This window comes from Crinia signifera, chromosome 12 (genome assembly GCF_055691185.1).
Source record: "Crinia signifera chromosome 12, ASM5569118v1, whole genome shotgun sequence".
NCBI classification, from domain to species: Eukaryota; Metazoa; Chordata; class Amphibia; order Anura; family Myobatrachidae; genus Crinia; species Crinia signifera.
The window spans coordinates 11,031,788-11,052,978 of record NC_139228.1 but is presented as its reverse complement, the minus strand read 5'-3'; the positions used below and the strand labels follow the sequence as shown (position 1 = coordinate 11,052,978).

Below are 21,191 nucleotides of genomic sequence, written 5' to 3'. Positions count from 1 at the left end.
TGTGAGGAAAGCTCTGCATCTGCAGTATCCAGTAAGGATTATTACTTCTATCTCCGGCTGTCTGTGTGAGGATGCTCAGTGACCCGCCTCATGAACCGCACATGGGGCGGGTCACTAAGTGTCCTCACACAGACAGTCCCCCTTCCACCCTGCCTGTCGCTCCCCCTTAACGTAGCCGCCTCTTCCCCTTCCACCCGGCCCACACATGGCGATGATGGATGAAAAACCATCCATCATCGCCACATCTGCTGGTAAAACCAGCAGATGAACCACTTAACTAGCGATGATGCGGGAGCGCGCATCATCGCTAGTCGCCAATCTGGGGGGCATACACACTGGGCGATTTTCATCTGAAAATCGCTCAAAACTGCTGTTTTGACCGATTTTCAGCTGAAAATCGTTAAGTGTGTATGGGCCTTAAGGGTGAGCTTCTTGTCCACATTAGTCCACTCCTTAGCAATTGTTTCTCTTACTACTTTGTTAACTGGGAAGGACCTTCCCTTTCTGGATCTGTCTTCGAATAGAGGATCCTTTTCAACTGAAGTACCTGGAGCTTCCTGGTAGTTCATCGCCTTATATATGTTCTTTAATACGTTTTCCACAATATCAAGATTGAAGGTTCTATCATCCTCAATTTCACCCGATTCATCCGTGGAATCCTTTATTGGATCATCCATTCCTGATGAACCATCATCCTGACTCAGTCCAGCTTGTGATCTGGATCTCTTTGCTGTTTATGACTGTACAAATTCATCTTTAGATACGAAATTTTGCTTCATCCATGCCATAAGTTCCTTTAACATCTCAGTATGTTCTGATTTCTTCTTTATAACTTCCCTTATGGGATCCTTATGTTTTACTTCACAATCTTCACATAATGATTTGTTTTCACTGGCAGAAAACACTATGGGCGGGATGTTGTAACATCCGCGCCCATTATCGCTGGCTACCGCATTTTTAATAACGGCATATGCTATAACATATGCCGTTATTCATGCAAGGGACAGCTCTTGCGGTAAGAGCTGTCCCTTGCGATGCGGTGCCGGCGCTGGACTTCCGGGTCTGTGACCCGGGAGTCCATCTGCGCATGCGCAGACCCCGGCGCCGGCCGCAGGGCACGCTGGGAGGGATCCGTGACGGATCCCTCAAACAGCGCTGCGGTAAGAAGCCCATAGGCTTCTGCAGGGATTCGCCAGCTTTAGCTGGCGATTCCCTCCGCAGCGCTGACACTGCGGAGGCGCCATATAGCATATAGAGATGCGGTAGAAACCCCGAAAACGGGGTTTTTACCGCATTTCTGCTATATAGCATCCCGCCCATTGTCACATGACATGCAATTTGACTCAATATATTTCTTCTTAGAAAGCCTTTTCTTTGGTACAGGGGTACCTTCTGTAGGCACACTATAAGAAATAATAAAGTATACTAAGTAACTTGAAAATAAAAACCTCTAAATGCCCAAAACCAAAGGGCTTACCTCACAGGGGCATTATCCAGCTTAGGGGGAGAAGGCACATCCATATCAGCAACAGCTAACTCCAGTGCAGCGTGTGATGCCATGAGTAGCGTTTATGCTGTGTTAAAATAGGGCGCCATAACCCTTAAAGCGCAGCAGCAGTCAGGATGGCTGAGCGGAGCAGAAAGTGTTTCCCCTGTTTCCCGGGAACATACTTAGTGCGCACACTTAGTGCGCTCTGGGCGGAAGTCAGACGCCGCCGCCGCATATTTTCGCCCTTACAGTGCTTAACACCGCAGCGTGCAGTCGCGGCTTACAGCCCAGACTGCCGCGACTCCCGGCTACAGCTGCTGTCTCCTTGCCGGACTCCAAACTCCAGAATGTATGTACATACCAATTACTTTATGCAGACGTAAAACGGGCGTATGTGCAGGGGTATAGATAAATCCAATCCCCCTCACATCTTCTCCTCCCCAGGAAGCCACTCCATAATAAGAGGTAACCCTGTTTGAAATAAAACAAATACTCCTACTCTCTAAACGGAGACTGGAAAAAAAGACACTGAGGTGAAGGAGGAGGAGGCTGTTATACCCAAGGTGGGCGGTCCTAGAGAAAAAACTCCTGTCTGATCTATGGGGGAAGGGAAACATCCCAGTGTTATGGCTGCCATGGGGATCGTAGAAGAAAACCCAGCTCTTTTCCGTGCGCTGAACCATTGAAAACCGCTCACGGAAAAGAGACGAGTTGGCTATCTCCCACACCCCCCCCCCCTCTGCAGCCACGTGCCGGATGCATCACCCCACCCCCCCCTTGAAGCGTGTGAGTGCCGGGACGCACCCACCCCCCTTGCACCACCCCTGTCTGCAGGAGCCCCAGCGCACATAACAGCCCTGCCTACAGGACCCCCTGCCACAGCACACTGCCACCTACCCGCATTGCTGGAGACCTGGACATGGGGAGAGCCACTAACACGTGGGCACCACTGCATGGAGACCCAGCATTGATGACTGGTAAGAAGGGGAGCTGCCTGGTACCACTTTCACTCCCCTGCTCTCCATCATATTTTCTTCCCTCCTCTCCCCTAATCTGACCTTGCTTACACCCTATCTCAACCCCTATCTCTCTAACTCCCTTTTCTTTCTCACCTCTCCCTTCCCTTTCTCTTTCCTCTTTCTCACTCTCCCCATCCCCTTTTTTCTTTCCTGGGTGCTCTCTCCCCCATCTCTCTCCCCCACATTCCCCCGGCAGATTTCCCAGCCCACCCCCTTCCCCAACAGCATCCCCTGCCCCCCCCTACAATCTCCCACCACTGTCACCAGCACACCTCCTCATTTCCCCAACAACTTCTCCCCCCCCTGATCTTGGGCCAGTGTCCCCAGCGCACCTTCTCATTCCCCCGGCAGGGTCCCCAGCCCCTTCACAATCCCCCTGCAGCATCCCCAGCCGCAGTCTCCCCCCCCCTTGCCCCCCTGTGATCTTCTGCCAGCCTCACCGCCGCACCTCCTCTTTCCCCTGGCAGGTTCCCAAGCCCCCCCCCACCCACAAACTGCACTCTCCTGCCAGTGTCCACAGACCCTCCTCACATCCCACGGCACCATCCGGAAGGACCCCCCATGTGTAACTCCAACAACCGCACCACACCCAAACACCCCCCCCACTTCAACCTTGCACCCCACCCTCCCACGACACCACAACACCCACCCACAACATCACGGCACACCCACTCCTCAACCACCCACAGCACCCCAGCATCCACTTGCAAAATACCACACCTACACCACCCGCAGTACACCAACACCCAACCCTCCCCCACGGCACGCCACCCTCTCACCCATCCACAACACGCACAAACCCCATCCCTCACCCATGCCTACCCCACACCCACCCCACCAACAGTGGCTGCACCCCCCCCATCCCCAACCCAACTACAGAACCCCCACCCACAACACCCACATGCGGCCCTGCACCTAACCAAAATACACCATCCACACGGCCCAACCCCGCCACTGCAACTCCACCACACACAGGAGGGCTCTCCTCTTTGCTCAGCTCCGGCAACTCTTGCCGACAGCTACTGTACCTAGCAGCTCCCCCTCCTCGCCTGTCGGGCAGAGCCAGTGGTCACTATCGGCTCCTCCATGCGCCGCTACCTTCCTGCCAGAGATGCTGACTCTGACCAGCAGCACCAGCATTATGAATAAGGCTCCTGATTGGCTGCCCTACGAAAGCCCGGGCTCCTGATTGGCTGCCAATCAGGAAGCGCCTGTTGGCTGGTGGCTAGTGCCGCTGCTGCATTCATGATTTGCTAGTGCTGCTGTCCACGGTCCGCAGAATCCCCTGCCGGTTGGCCAGCAATTCCAGGACGCTGGCAACTAGCCCTGGCTGTTACTAAGCAGCCAGGACGCCGGCTCTTTCGTACCCCCAGCCAGTCGTGATTATTAGTGGACAGGGGCTGGTCTCCTGGCGCCGTTACCATTGGCTGGGGACCTTCATTTAAGGAGTCTGGGAAGTTTCCCAGATGCCAGTGATAGTCATCCTGTGCCTTACGCAGGATTGCTGCAGGGACGTGCTGCTGCTTCCTATCTGCGTGAGCCTGCTTGCCATGTGAACACCTTGGAACGACCATCTTCCGTCTTCTACCCGGTGTCGTGAGTAGCCTGAGGCTGCGGTTAGGTTGCCTTGTCAGTTGCACAAGCGGAGGTTGGGCATTATTCCTCCTTTTGGTTTGGATTGCGACAGGGTCCCTTGGTTTTGGTTGCGACAGGGTCGCTTGGTTTTGGTTGCGACGGAGTCGCTGTATTTACTTTATCGTTATTGCGATACACCTGTGTGCATTTATCCTCTTTTCCCATACTTGTGTAACAATAGGGATTTGTGCTTCTGCGTTATCCTTTTATAGCTCGGGTTTATTAGTTTAGTCAGATTCTCCTCTTGGACCTATCCTTGGCGGTCGTCGTGGACTTGTCTCATCTTAACACCTGGCTGCACCGGAGCTAGGGTGGGCTTAACTCGCCCTGCGGCTACAGGCGAAGCCTAGCATACCGCAGTCCAGGGCCACCTGTCATGGAGGGCCAATAGAGTTAGGTTGAGGATAGTGGCACCGTCCAGTCTGGGCGGCATTCAGTTACCCTGGATCGTAACACTAGAAGGGCCCGGGACTCCAGTACCCCTAGACCCACCCAGTTGGTGTCCCTGTACACATGCATCCCACTTCTAAAAAGGAAATGTCTGCAATGGTCAACTGTTTCTTTAAAACCTAAAACACAGCTATATTTAATGTTGGACCCTAGAGGGCAGCAATCACCAGATAATGGACAGATGTTCTGTCTCCGCTGCTTGTGCAGTAGGAAAAAATCTCATTTATCTCTGTGAGAACATAACACATCTATCTAATCTCATATCTATTTATCAAACTGATCTCACGGGGATCCTTCGGCCCTCCAGCTGTTATTGAACTACATATCCCATCATGCCCTGCAACAGTTTTAGCATGGCCAAATAGCAAAACTGTAGCAGGATATCCTGGGATGTGTAGTTCAACAACAGCTGGAGGGCCGAAGGTTCCACATCCCTGCTCTAAAATATGTGGTAGTGAATTAAACCATGGCAACACCAATGCAATGTCAGGGATGCAGTCCATTACCCGACATTCCAAAAATGCCGACATGGTCAAGATCCCGGCAGGGTTGACAGTTTTTCATAATTTTTGCTTTGAAACCGACTTGTTCTTACTTCACAATCCAAGCAGACATAGTTAGATTATAATAGTGTGCCGAGCGCAGTGAGTCACCGTGCCCGAAGCACGGCGAGTGCAGCGGTTTACTTATACCATCTCATTTGGACACTGTGGAATAGGCTTTGGATCCTGCTTGGCTGTCTAAACCATCTGCTTTTTTTGGAGGAACCGGTACCCCATTTGGAGCTAGCAGCAAGTATAATCCTCGGCTAATATCCACCTCTTCATTTTATACACCTGCTGTGGTGTGATATGCTTGTTATTAGATATATAATGTAAGTGTAAACCTGTAATAAAAACCCTGTTATTTTACCTATACAGTGTTGCACTATATGTACTTACTAAGTTCCAGGTATTCCCTGAACCCTACCATCAATACCAGAGTGATCTATGCAGGACCACAGTGTCCCCATTCTGCTTATATACTGATATATAATATGTGAGTGGGATATCAAAATATGAATATTTATGGTGTTCAAACTATCTGCACTATGTCTGTTTTTTTCTGAGTTGTTTCAGAATAATATCAAGAGTTACTTTGAATCATCTTACCTTTCCAGAAGGTGTTAATGTAAGAATTAGTGAATTTTATTTATGTGGGATCGCTCAGTGTGACACCTATTCTGTCTTTTTCTGTGTATTTCAAAACTTTGGTGAAAGTTTTATTGGGTGTCATTAGAGCTGTACTCCACAAGGTGGCGCATTTAGGAAGTTTATATATATTTTTGCTCAGGAGGCCCGGGTTGGCAGCGGTGCTTACTGTAGCTGGAGCACTGGGTGGCATTTTGAATGCAGAGCCGGTTGCGGGCCATTCAGAAACTCGCGGGCCAGCAGCCAATCAGGAACCGGCACAACTCCATATATACGAAATGCCGCCGGTGCTGCCTCTACTTGGCTGGGCACAGATTAGCAGTGCTGGTAATTCTGTGCAATCAGCCACAATATATATCAGACACATAACGCGGCATATAGAAACACAACTGCTGCCAGATTACTTCATAAATCAGATAAAACTACAATAAAAGTAAAATACGTCCAAGAAAAGACCCATCTGGAAAGGCTCAGATTCGCCCTGTAGCTGCCTGGTACGGCAACAGGGAAAAGCGGAAACTCAATAAAAATTATTTAGGAAAGGTTATAATAAATTAAGGTCAGTGGGGCAGATGTATTAAGCCTTAACAAGAGATAAATGCAAGGGTGATAAAGAGAGATAAGCGTCCAGCCAATCAGCTCCTTACTGACTTTTTTCAAACACAGCCTGTAACATGGCAGTTAGCAGGTGATTGGCTGGACGTTTATCTCTCCTTATCACCCTTGTATTTATACACACATGAGCAATGCCATGAAATCACTGGCCGATAAACTGCTCAGTGCATACACATACCTCCCAACTATTGAATAGTCCATGGCCGGAGCCTAGCACGCGCCTGAAATTCGGGGGCGCGATCTGCCATCAAGGGGGCGTAGCTGTGTTAATAGATGCTGCCAGCGATTTTCAGAGCACGAGACTATGGAAAGTGGTTCACTTGCCCTTTAATACCAGGCGACGGACAACAGCCGGCGATTGATAAGTGCTCATCGCACCCCCATAAACACTGGGAGATTTGGAGCTCAAAATCGCCTAGTGTATATTTGGGCCTTAAGAAAGGAGGGGGCCCATGATCAGTCCATCTCAGCCCCCTGTTCTCTAGCAGGGTAACTCTGAGCACTAGGGGTTTGTAGGTCTCTGGGAAACTGGCGCATCACTGTGCCTACGCAAATCTCTGGAGTGGTAAGAATTCAAAAAATAGGTGCAGTGTCGGCCCCTCTGAACAGCATCTAATAGTGTATGCTAGTAGTGGATGTGCTTCCGCCAAACATTTCCTTTGTTACTTCACAGCAGAGGAATGTGGAAATGTTTCCACCCAGGAGAAGAACTCAGATATTGTAGGCCATACACCAAGATATATCTCTCAGTGGAGGGGTATGTATCAAAGGTTGGAGAGAGATAAAGTACCAGCCAATTGGCTCCTAGCACATAGCTTTGAACTACTTCAAGTTAGACAATAACAGCCAGCATCTTATTGGCTGCTGTGGGTGACTCTGCAGTGTGTTAGTAAATAGCACCCTGTTCATGTCATTCAAACCAAAATATGTCCCCGTGCAGACAGTTAAAAAAGTCCCAACCTGCTGGTATGAAATGTGCATCGTAATAATAATAAAGCGGGACGGAGCATTTATAAGATCCCTCCTCTTCCTCATTATCATCTGTCATGATATATGACAGTATTCTGGAACGGCACCAGCAAACCTTTTGCTCTCACTCTGAAATAATCCATATATTCCCAGGCCGCTCATCAACCATCTGTAACTTACCCAGGATGCCTAGCGTCGGGGTCTCCGGGGGGTATTTGCACAGAGAACAATTGTTGTTTTTTTGGTCCTGCTGCCTCTTATGTGGGAGCCCAGTGGTGTCTCCATGGGTCTGGATAAAGCGTGGTTCTGCAGGCCTGGCAATCCCAGTATTTACTGACATGTAGCTACTGAGAGCAGGGGGTGCAGAACACTGCTGGGGTGGATGGAGTGAATCTTAGCTGACACCTCTCCACCTTTAATGCTTTGCTCCACGTCTGTGATATAGAGCTTTGTGAATGGTGTCAGATTCAGGAATATTAGATCACGCGGCCTAATATAGTGAATAGGATGGATATACAACAGTAACATCTAGTCCATGTGCCGGTAACTCAGGCAGGGCACGGCTAAAGTCGACCTAAGCATTACATCAACAATGCCAAGGTCGATATGTTTTTCACGGTTTTATTGAGCCGACGTGTTGACAGACAGTATTTCATGCCCTGTCATCCACTAGGGTGTGGAGGGAGAATAGAATAGTGCAGCGAGGCACCGTGCCTGAAGCATGGGGAGCGCAGCGGTATACTTTGACCGTGTCCATGTCGACTATGTCGACATTCGGGACATGTGAAAGACTCATGTCGACCTTTTGACTGTCAACCTTGCCATTGTCGACATAAAGCATGTGTCGACCTTCCAACCCTGTTGACCGTAGCCAATTCAGCCTATTTCTGGTGTCGACCTAAGGCCTGTCGACCAGCAGTGGTCAACCCATTACTGAGTCGACACAATGACTCCTAGTCAATAGTGAAGGGCGAGAGGTACTGTTCCAACTGTGCTTAAATGCCAGCAACCTCACCCAGTTTCAGCACAACTTTGCTCACTCCCCTATGGGGCAGCAAACACGTGTGCGAATTCCGTCCTCTGTCCGGTGCTGGGATGATTAATGTATAATAGCTTGTAAAATATTCATATTTTTAATAAATGTTATGTAACGTAAAACTTTTTTTTTTTTTATCCATCCAGGACAGAACGGCCAAAAATTAAGTCAATGCGGTAAGTTAACCTCTGTCTGGGCCAGGGTGTCAGAGCGGCTGAGTATTCTTAACTCGCGGTGTTCAGTGCAGTCACGGTTCTAATGATAAATACACCCCTAAAGTAGATCATAGTTAGATGATCGCACTGCTCAATAGAAGCCTAGGGAATTCGTTTCAACAGATCCAAACAGATCCCCCCCCCCCCCCCAGTGTTCCTTGCTGGGCCCGTGTCACGCTGCGCATGTTCAGAAGTTCCCAGGTCCCATTCTCAGAAGTCCTGTGAATGCACAGGACGGTGCTTACTGGGAGAGCACAGGTACATGCCAGGATGTACTAGGGATGGCCATCAAAATCAACAATGGTTTATGGCCGATGTGGAATACTTTTGCCATCGATGGGGTACAACCAGTTGGTTTCCTACCATCGATTGCACAGGAAAACCAGTGTTTTGCTGTTGTGTTGTTTTTTTTTGTAGGGGGTGGAACATAGCTCCACCCCTTCAACCCTGAAGCCCTGCCCCCACATTCTGATTGGCCCACGGGCCAGTCAGTCAAAGTAAATGGATGACCAACGATAGGTAGAACTATTAATGCAAGTTGATGTATTGCCAACAATGACAACCATCAATGGTGACTGCACCAATAGTCATCCCTAGGATGTTCATAATAAGTGCCAGGAAGCTCAGATAACAGTGGCTTTCCTTCCATGTTCTGGAGGCTCCGGGACTGATGGGTGATAGTTTCTGTATGAAGCTGTTGGTATATTTCAGTAGACTTGGGGCGCTCCAGTTGGAGACTAATCTGTCCGGAGTGGATAGTAGATAGCTATAATTGCTGGGGGATTGGGAATTACACAAATACGTAATAACAGGCTACCTGAGCACTGCCTATCACAGTGTTATCTCCTGATGAAGGCTCATTGATCCACCTAGGTCAGGCATGTCCAAACTATGGCCCTCCAGCTGTTGTGAAACTACAAGTCCCATCATGCCTTGCCACAGTTTTGATATTAGGAAGTGCTAAAACTATTGCCAGCATGCTGGGATGTGTAGTTTCACAACAGGCCATCGTTTGGACATGTCTGATCTAGGCTATAATCAATAATGGGTTACTCTCTGCCCACCAGTGTTTATCATCCGTAGGGTTGTATTCCTGTTTATTCAAATACTTGGCTGGCTATTTGTCCATAAATATATATTACGCTGTGCATTATCATTCTGTAACATTAATTCCCATTTAATGAGTCCCATACCTCTCCAGTCAATTTGGGCATGCCAATGACTAGATCAGGCCATTGGCAAAATCCAATGGGATGGCATGTAATGCCAGCACATGGGATTTATACTGTAATCGCAAATCGAGAGCAGTTATGGCCAACATTAAATGCTGCATCAGCCCCTTGGTATTCGCAGAGGAGTGGATTTGTGTTATCACAACACTCCACGGCCATCTTGGATGCTGGCAAGCACCCTTTGCGGGAGTATAGCCTGCTCTCTCAGGGGACTGGGAGAACTCCTTCTTGTCCGGGAGTCTCCCAGACAGCTCAGGGAACCCTGCTACACTTCTACTGTAATCCAGACCTGTAGCCAATACTCAAATTGTATTTAACCTCAGCAAACACACCTGTGCATCCTAGCTTCCCACACAGGGTATGCGGGAATGTCCTGGCTGATTGTGCTATAGACCCTAATCACGCCTTAACATTTCTTCAGTCCAGAACAGGCCCTCGTCTTGTTCTGCTGAAAGACATTAGAAGATACATCTGCCCTGTGGCCTCAGCCCACTCTAAATTAGTCACAATTACCATAAAGTGCACATTTAATGTGTCTTTAGAGGGAACTGATGCTCCCGAGCTCCGAGTTTCCATGATGACAGGCAAAAATTAGGCTACTTGGTTACAGAACTTAAGTTCCGTGTTCTCACTGACCGTGATTTACAGGGCGATAAACGCTCATAATGCAAGTGTAAAAAAAACAAAAACACAACAAAAAATCAGTAAATACTCATGAGCGGATGTGGAATAATGAGATTATATATTATATATATATATATATATATATTATACATATACTTGCAGCAGGGCCCTCCTACCTCCAAGTCTGTCTGTTGTTACCCAGTTTGTTTTATCACTGTCTACTATTGTAAAGCGCAACGGAATCTGCTGCACTACACACTGGAGTAACTATAGCACCGCAGCCCCCGCCACCGCGGGGGGGCGCTGTGCATATGGGGGCGCCGGGGGCTGCGGTGCTATAGTTACACCTCCCCCCAATTCCCCGCAGGCTTACCTATTTCGCTGGTCCCGGCGGCTCCGTTCTTCTTTTGAGGACCTTTACAAAATGGCCGCCCCCATATAGCACACAGTTCTCTGAAACTGTCTGCTGTATGGGGGCGGCCATTTTGTGGTGGTCCTCAGCAGAAGAACGGAGCCGCCGGGACCAGCGCGAAAGGTAAGGCTGCGGGGGATTGGGGGGGTTTGAATGGGCGGCGGGGAGCGCCCCCCCCCCCCCCCCTAACGGCGGGGCGCCCAAAACGTAGCTACGCCACTGGCGCTACAGTATATAAGAAACTAAATAAATATATATATAATTCTGTTGTCTTATTCTCTTGCAGGAATGAAGCAGATAAAGTGTTACTAAATGCCTAAAAGCTGCGTATATCTCTCCGTATGGCTCCTGACAGGAGAGGCGCTGACTCTGCAGATCGGAACCCGCATGAAGCCGTTACTTACAGTTCCCACTTACCAACGCCTGCTGAAACTTTTAAATGAAGCTTTTCCCCCATTGAGGAAATTGACAGGAAAAATAAGATATCGACCTTGGCAGCTGCCGGCCCTCACTCTCCTCAGCCCATAAGTACAGTGTATGGAGCGAGAGTTCTCTTTTGTGGTAAAGACGGGAGGAGATTCGACCTTTTGGGTCTTGAGATGGAGCCGACCGTTAATTACATCTCACCGAATTATACTCTTCAGCGGTTTCAGATGGAACCTTTGCATTTGCACATCAGGGAGAGAGAGAGAGAATATACCCACTTAACTGATTTAACCATCGATGCATTGATGCCGGTAAGAACCATTTGGCTTTTCTGGCCAGTGTCAATTGCTGTGAAAAAAAGATGTTTATTTTGTGGTGTAAAAATATTTTAAGGCTATTATAACTCATTTTATATACTCGGAAATTCATTATTTCCGTCATTGGGCTGCACGCGCCTTCTGGAATGTTTTTGCTTGTTTTCTTTTAGTAAAGAAGCCCAGGGGGTATAAAGAAGGTATAAAGGGCCCTTTGCAGGGGCGGTGTAAGATAGGAGGGGCCCCTGTGCGGTGTTCGTCTGTCGATGAGGTAAGTCTAATGTGTGTGAGGTAAGTCCACCCAGGGCCCAGGGGCCTGTTCTAGATAAACCATTGGCCCTCTGGTGAAAGGAAGGGTCCATGAAATAAGGCACCAGTGAAGATGTGTGACCCTGAGGTAAGCGTTGTACAGCGTTACCCGCAGGTGCCAACCAGATTCCAGGAACGCCTGCACACCTGCTAGCAAGAAGCCTTTGGCAATGATAAGAAAACCCACTATTGGTCCACAGTCAAAAGTTCGACCGTCGACACATAATAAAGGTAACATGCATTAGGTCAACATGGTCAAAAAGAGTCGACATGGAAAGAGGTTGATATGAGTTTTTTTATGTTTTTTTTTGTATCTATGGCGACATAGGTATAAATTCTGCGTATTTTCCCTCTATGTCCACTGGGATAGTAAAACAGTGAAATTTTTCACGAAAAACTCACATTGATATTTTTCATGTCGACATAATGCATGTCAACTTTTTTAATGTGTCGACATTTTCACTGTAGACCCAAAAGCGGTCGACCTTTTGACTCTCGACATAAGGACTGCTTACCATTGTGTACGTGTTACTGACTATAACCGTGGTTCCAACAGTGCGGGTTTTAGGAAACTCCCTGCTTGTGCACAGATGGGATAATCTAACTGACTGAGGTACATAAAAATCCTGACAAACCTGGCCTGTTGGGGTGCATTGAGGACCACATTTGGGAACCACGAGGCGTTTCTTGTCTTGGTCCTGCTGCCCTGAGCGCGGGTACCACAGGCATCTGAGCCGAGACCCCCGTCCCTCCACACGTCTGTATTTCTTGGAGAATATTGATTTAGTGGCGAGGCCTATACAGGACACAGCGCTCATGTCTGTGCTGTACAATTACAGATAAATAATAATTATACAGAGCACATTAGGACAGTTTTGCCCATGAAGAGAATTGATTTCTCGGCCTCTGTCCAGGAGTAACAGCCCGGGGCGGAAGCGGCCCACCCCCCCGTAGCATCCTGAAATAGGTCTAAGGGGGTTTGCACTGCTGATGGATAGGGCACAGAGGCGCTAAATGCTATCTTTGTAATTTACCGGAGCACTGAAATGCTATTCTGGAGACACAAGGCTCCACTTAGATGGCATACTTCTGTGTCAGAGAGGCCTTTCCCGGGCCCCATAGACACTCTCCCGGCAGGTCAGGTCTAAGACGAGATCATCTGGTAATGGATCACGTCTGACACTGAGTGGATGCTAAAGACTGAATCCTCATACAGATCTCACACACGTCTGCAGTTCTAGTCACAGGGCCGGTACCTCACACACATGGCATAGCTCCGCAGTTAGAGTGTAAGCTCTTTAGGGCGCTTTCCCAGTCCCAGATAAAATGTGTTGATTTTTGGTGCATTTTTCTCATTTGTGCTGAAAAATAAAGTACAGTATTATTACTGTGGGCCATCACAGAACAGGGGGACCTAACGCACACCATTACTGACCAGAGGGCAGGTGTTCCCAACCTCTGCCCTCAGAGTACACTAACAGTCCAGGTTATAGTGATATCCATGTTTGAGCACAGGGGACTTAATTATGATATAGCAATCGGTGCGGAAACCTGGATATCCATAAAACCTGCAATGTTGGTGTGCCTCGGGAGCAAGGTTGGGAATGCCTCGTATAGTGTATGAAGCTATTACACTGGACTGGAATAATGGAGGGGATACATACGGATGCCGGCAATCAGTACTGATGCCGGTATCCCAAAGGAGGGAATCCCGACGGGTTAGATAAGTATACTTATCCTTCCGTCAGCTTAACCCTCCCCCGCCCACTGCCGTACCCCAACCCCCCACTGCCTTACCCTAACCCACCCCCGCCCACTGCCGTACCCCAACCCCCCACTGCCTTATGCCTTATTCTAACCCTCTCCTGCTCACTGCCTTACCCCAACCCTCTCCTGCTCACTGCCTTACCCCAACCTACCCACTGCCTTACCTCAACCCTCCCCTGCCCACTGCCTTACCCCAACCTGCCCACTGCCTTACCCTAACCCTCCTCTGCCCACTGCCTTACCCTAACCCTCCCCTGCCCACTGCCTTACCCTAACCCTTCCCTTGCCAAGTACCTTACCCTAACCCTCCCCTGCCCACTGCCTTACCCCAATCCTCCCCTACCCATTGCCTTACCCCAACCCTCCTTTGCCCACTGCCTTACCCCTACCGTTCCCGCCAGGGCCTACACCTACTCTCCCCTTCCCAGCGGGAATTACAGCACCAACATCCTAATTCATGCTGGGCTTCCGGCCATGGTCTCCCAGTGTATACTGACAGCTGGGATGCTGGCGCAATGGAAGAACTACAAGTCTATACAAGGATGACTCTACATAATTATAGAGGAGACAGGTTTTATATTTACACTAAATTAATATTTTTCCTTTTCAATAATGACATGACACCGATATATTGACAGTTTTGTGTATTATAAGTATTAGAAATGGTTTCTTAAAATGAATAACACTCTCCATTTATTCTCCCAGTGATATTCCAATGGGATACATATGGATCACCGGCGGCGGGGATGCTGGGTTTCAGAACACTGATGCCGAGGGAGGCCCAACACGGGTCAGGTAGGTATAATTCCCTTCCTCCCCACAGTCCTGGACTAGCGCCTAATATTAATGCTGCCTGCATAGTTCCATTCGGAATGCCGGCAGTTGGGATTCCACACCGGCATCCTAATCAACGTTGGCATTCCAGCGCCGATCTCCGGACTGTAGTCTGGATGCCGGCATTTCAATGCCAGGAAAAATAGGTTTTCATAGATGTTCTTTGTTCAGCAGGTGCTTTGTACTTAGCTGCTGGGACTTGCAAAGCCACCGGTGGATTTATTGATACACTTCGAGGTGGCTGCGTCATTCGCAAATCTCTGCACAGAATTAGCGCACAGATTCTCAGCTGCGGCGCCATTAGCGGATAAATCTGAATCGGACCCAATGTAAAAAAAAAATGTCATAAGAAAAAAAAAACGTGGTTGTACCAAAATACTGATATATTTCACGGTCTTTCGTAATATTAACGCAAGTTGATCATACACATTGACAACCACCTGACGCACCGTACGCCACTTTTAGCTGAATATGGCAAAATTGGACGACAAGTGGCGTAAAATGCTTCTGACTTAAAAACGCATTAACGTTATTATTGTCTCACCCCGGGGAGTTGGGAAATGGCCAGTGCCTTTAAATTTAGTGGATGAGTTGCAGGGCAGTGAAAGGGTCAATGATTCTTTCCATTGCAGTGTCCTATGTCCAGTGATTTTGTGGTCAGAGGTAATGCACTCTACTTACAGAGATGGAACAGTATTAATGTGCTCCAAATACAGCTGAGTATTGATCGTAGGCAGAGAGACAAGGAAATAAAGAGCATTGTAGGATCTGGGTTGATTATCAATCCCCCCCCCCCCCCCTGATATTAAAACATTATTATCTATGCTTCATCCTATACTGCGCAGCACGGGCTTGATCAGCTTTGTTAGAAAATCAAAAAAGCACAAAACGGAGCAAAACCGTGCTGCGCTGAAGGCGGGGCAGATGTACTGTAACAGGTGCATAGAGCGTTAGATTTGGGTGGGGTGTGTTCTTCTAACTGACATTTTAATTGAAGTGTGAGAATAAAGCAGCCAGTATTTACCCTGCACAGAAATACTCTAACCCTGGCAAATCTTATTATCTAATGTTACATCTGCCCCACCTGCAGTGCAGCTATGGGTTTGCCCTGCTGAGTTATTCACGGTAAGAATAAATTAATATTTGCCTTGATGTATCAATGTGCAGGCAGCTAGGATGTAACCGAGATCACCAGAGGTGCAGGATACTACTGTAGGATTTCGTTTTTTAAAGCTGCAATCATTTATAAAACCTCCGTCTCCTGTTCCCGTGTGTGTGGCAGCCGTTGTTCTCATAGAAACATAGAATGTGACGGCAGATAAGAACCACTTGGCCCATCTAGTCTGCCCCTTTTTTTAAACATGTTACCTCAAACCATATTTGATCCTTATTTTTTTGTAAGGATATCAATATGCCTATCCCAAGCATGTTTACACTGTACTACTGTATTTGCGTCTACCACCTCTGATGGGAGGCTATTCCACTTATCTACTACTCTTTCTGTGAGTAGTAGATAAGTTTCCCAAAACGTAGCCCATAGGCCATAACGCTGGATGCAGTTGCTTGCTGGAGCCTGGTAAATGCAAAACATCATCCATACATACATATTGCCCCCACACCTCCTATATACCGCTGCCCCCACGCCACACATCCTATATACCACTAACCCATCCATGTATATCTTATATATAATGCCCCCACACCTTCTATATACCGCTGCCCCCATGCATCCTATATACCACTAACCCCTCCATGTATATCTTATACATACTGCCCCCACACCTTCTATATACCGCTGCCCCCACACCACACATCCTATATACCACTAACCCCTCCATGTATATCTTATACATACTGCCCCCACACCTCCTATATACCGCTGCCCCCACGCCACACATCCTATATACCACTAACCCCTCCATGTATATCTTATATATACTGCCCCCACACCTTCTATATACCGCTGCCCCCATGCCACACATCCTATATACTACTAACCCCTCCATGTATATCTTATACATACTGCCCACACACCTCCTATATACCGCTGCCCCCACGCCACACATCTTATATACTACTAACCCCTCCATGTATATATACTGTGTGTGTGTGTATATATATATGTATATATATATATATATATATATATATATATATATATATATATATATATATATATATAAATAAAACAGCCCCGCCTCCTCCTCCACATTGTTTTTCTCCACGCTGCCCCCCCATCCTTCCCAACATCAGTCCTCTCCATGCTGCCCCCCATCCTCCTCAACATCGGTTATCTCCACGCTGCCCCTCCATCCTCCCCCACATCGGTCCTCTCCACACTGACCATCCGTTCTCTCCACGCTGCCCACCCATCCTCCCCAGATCGGTTCTCTTCACGCTGCCGCCATCCTCCCCCACATTGGTTCTTTCCACGCTATTCCACCCATCCTCCCCCACATCGGTCCTCTCCACACTGACCCCCATCCTCCGTCACATCCATTCTCTTCACGCTGTCCCCCATCCTCCCCCACATTGGTTCTGTACACGCTATTCCACCCATCCTACCCCACAGCGGTTCTCTCCACGCTGTCCCCCATCCTCCCCCACATCGGTCCTCTCCACACTGACCCCCGTCCTCTGTCACATCCGTTCTCTTCACGCTGTCCCCCATCCTCCCCAGATCCGTTCTCTTCACGCTGCCCCCATCCTCCCCCACATTGGTTCTTTCCACGCTATTCCACCCATCCTCCCCCACATCGGTTCTTTCCACGCTGTCCCCCATCCTCCCCCACATCGGTCCTCTCCACACTGACCCCCGTCCTCTGTCACATCCGTTCTCTTCACGCTGTCCCCCATCCTCCCCCACATCCGTTCTCTTCACGCTGTCCCCCATCCTCCCCCACATCCGTTCTCTTCACGCTGTCCCCCATTCTCCCCCACATCGGTTCTCTTCACGCTGTCCCCCATCTTCCCCCACATTGGTTCTCTCCATGCTGCCCCCTCATCCTCCTTCACATTGGTTCCCTTCATGCTGCCCACACCCCCACATCTGTTCTCTTCACGCTGCCCCCATCCTCCCCCACAAGGGTTCTTTCCACGCTATTCCACCCATCCTCCCCCACATCGGTCCTCTCCACGCTGTCCCCCATCCTCCCCCACATCGGTCCTCTCCACACTGTCCCCCATCCTCCCCCACATCGGTCCTCTCCACACTGACACCCATCCTCCATCACATACGTTCTCTTCACGCTGTCCCCCATCCTCCCCCATATCCGTTCTCTTCATGCTGTCCCCCATCCTCCCCCACATTGGTTCTCTCCGCGCTGCCCCCCATCTTCCCCCACATTGGTTCTCTCCATGCTGCCCCCTCATCCTCCTCCACATCGGTTCTCTTCACGTTGCCCACACCCCCACATCGGTTCTCTTCACGCTGTCCCCATTCTCCCCCACATCGGTTCTTTCCACGCTATTCCACCCATCCTCCCCCACATCGGTCCTCTCCACACTGACACCCATCCTCCATCACATCCGTTCTCTTCACGCTGTCCCCCATCCTTCCCCACATCAGTTCTCTTCACGCTGTCCCCCATCCTCCCCCACATCGGTCCTCTCCACACTGCCCCCCATCTTCCCCCACATTGGTTCTCTCCATGCTGCCCCCTCATCCTCCTCCACATTGGTTCTCTCCATGCTACCCCCATCCTCGCCCACATTAGTTCTCTTCACGCTGCCCCCCGATCCTCCTCCACATCGATTCTCTTCACACTCCACCTCCCCCCATTTCTCCTCCACATTGGGCCTCTCCACCCCCCCCATCCTCCTTCATATTGGTACTCTCCACGCTGCCTCCATCCTCCCCCACATCGATTCTTTCCACGCTATTCCACCCATCCTCCTTCCACTTCGGTTCTCTCCACGATACCCCCTTCATCCTCCTCCACATTGGTTCTCTCCATGCTGCCCCCCATCCTCGCCCACAATGGTTTTCTCCACCACCCCCCCTCCATCCTCCTCCACATCGGTCCTCTCCACCCTCCCCCCTCCATCCTCCTTCACATCGGCCCTCTCCACGCTGCCCCGCCATCCTCCCCCACATCTGTTCTCTCCATGCACCACCCCCCAATCGGTTCACATCGGCTCTCTCCTTTCTGCCCCCCCCTCCTCCACATCGGTTCTTTCCATGCTGCCCCCCTCCCCCACATCGGTCCTCTCCATGCTGCCCTCCCTCCTCCCCCACATTGGTTCTCTCCCAGCTGCCCCCCCATCCTCCCCCACATCGGTTCTATCCACGCTTCCCCCCACATTGGTTCTCTCCATACTGCTCCCCCATCCTCCCCCACATCGGTTCTTTCCATGCTGCCCCCCATCCTCCCCCACATTGGCTTTCTCCACGTGTCCCCCCTTCTTCCTCCATATCGGTTCTTTCCGCCCCCCCCCCATCTCCTCCTCCACATCGGTTCTCTCCTTTCTGCCCCCCCTCCATGTCGGCATTATGTGTAGCATTACTACCCTGGTGCATAATATCTGAATTAATTACATGTGCATTCACGAATGACTGGTGAGTGCCAGCGTCTGTCTAGTAGTCCACGCAGGTGCCATTTGTTACTTCAGTTGGAGGGGGTCCATGGATGCCTTAACACTGCCCCCTGTTCACTCCGCACCACACCAAAGCTCTGCGTTCACCGGGCCGGCGGGAGGGTTGAAAGCGGTAAAATTACTAATATGGGAGTTCTATTATAGATGGGACGTTGCCCATAGCAACCATAAATAATAAAAAGTAGATTCTGATTGGTTGTTACGGGCAACATCCCATCTTAGTAAACAAACCCCATAGAGAGAGGTCTGTGTGTGGTGTCAGTGTCTGTGAGGCGTACCCATACATTGCTGACACATATATATACGGCCTGGTTGGATGCCAGGAGCAGCTGGCACCGTAACAAACAATCTCCAGCACTTCATTAACGGGCAGATGTAATCGTGCGCACTGTCTGTTAATTCTGCAAATGCTCCTGTTCCAGTCATTGATGCTCATATTAAATAGACATTGTCAGTGCAAATAAATGAATTTTACATGAGATAAAGTCAGCTGTAGATTGATTGCTGGAATAGAGGAAACAGATAGAATGGTGGTAAGCCTGTGAGTGGGACGAGCCGGCGCGTCTGATCTGCGATACATAAGTGACCCGATGGTCATTACATGAACCTACAGTGCTAGCTCGTACTTATAACGGTGTCTTACTGTCATTATTATAATAAGTATACAGTGATGTCATAACTGCGGGGGCAAAAAAAGGTGTGTGTGTGTATATTCTATCCTATATAATAAAAGGCCAAGGTTCCTCACCTCTATGGGGGGAATTCAAGTGTTTTGTGCACCAGATAGCACCGGGCGAAAAGTCAAGAGTGTTGCTCTCTCCGAGTGTACACAATTGTCAGCGATGACAATAGGGGGTTTAAAGTACTCTGAGCAGTACTCAGATGAGCGAGACCACATGATCCTGATCCTATGCCGTCCTCCAAGATACCAAATATTCAGCCGAGCAGTGTGAAGGGTGTAAACTGGAACCATTGCAAAATAAGGGGCCTTATTCTGATTCACTCTTTCTGGCAATTTCCTTCTTAGATGGACAAAACCATGTGCACTGCAGGGGGGCAGGTGTAAAATGTGCAGAGAGAATTAGATTTGGGTGAGTTATTTTATTTCTGTGCAGGGTAAATACTGACTTCTTTATTTGTACTGCGCAAAATAGATGTCACTTTGAAGTAAAACCCCCTCTGCACAAGTTACATCTGCCCCACCTGCAGTGCACATGGGTTTGTCCATCTAAGAAGAAATTTGCAAGAAGGAGTGAACCCAAATAAGGCCCAAGGTTATGCCCAACTACTTACTAAACGGGCAGCCAATCAGGAGCCATTTTTCATCCATCAGACATGAGACCACTCCCTATTGGCCTGATGCTGATGAAGTATACACAGTAACCCTTTATAAATGTGCACTGTGATTTGTTTTCCGCTTAGCGTTGCTTTCTCCTCTCGGCCTATTAAACATTTATGGGTCTATTCATGATCACTAATGTGCCTGTTACACACATGGACATGGACACATTAGGTTCTGTACGCTTGCGAGCAGGGCCCTCCTACCTCTATGTCGGGTTTTTTTTATCACCAATTTTAAAGCGCAACGGAATCTGCTGCGCTATATAAGAAGCTGTAAATAACTTTAGTAATTTACCCTTTCATTATTAGTGCCTGACGTGGCCGCGCTGGATTCAGGAGACTTCACATGGTGTTGGTTCCCGGAGTCATGTTCCTATTCTGATTGGATCCCTCTGTCCTATCCAGCTCTGCGACCTCTACGCTAATGCATGTGCCGAACAGACCCCACTGTGTAATATATTCCTAATTAGCAGAGGTGAGTAATGATGGTGATGGTCTGGGTGTTTTTAAGAGTTATATTAATCGGGATCCAATCAGAATCTGATAAAAACTGAAATCTAAATTGCAGTGTAAAAATAAAGCAGTCCTAATTTACCCTGCACAGAAACAACATAACTCACCCAATTCAAACTCTCTCTACACCTGTTACATCTGCTCTATCTGCAGTGCAGCATGCTTAGGCCCATAGACCAGGACTGCGTTCACAGCATTGTAGGTC

The 21,191-nt window shown here is 49.0% G+C and overlaps 1 long non-coding RNA gene across 1 annotated transcript; it reads left to right on the top strand.

Annotated features, from left to right (window-relative positions):
* The first annotated feature begins 8,546 nt into the window (after positions 1-8,546).
* On the top strand, positions 8,547-20,943 carry LOC146050192 (uncharacterized). Its single transcript, XR_014466278.1, has 5 exons — positions 8,547-8,579; positions 11,173-11,623; positions 11,800-11,897; positions 14,408-14,497; positions 20,783-20,943. It is a non-coding gene; the product is annotated as an uncharacterized LOC146050192 (long non-coding RNA).
* The last annotated feature ends 248 nt before the right edge of the window (positions 20,944-21,191 follow it).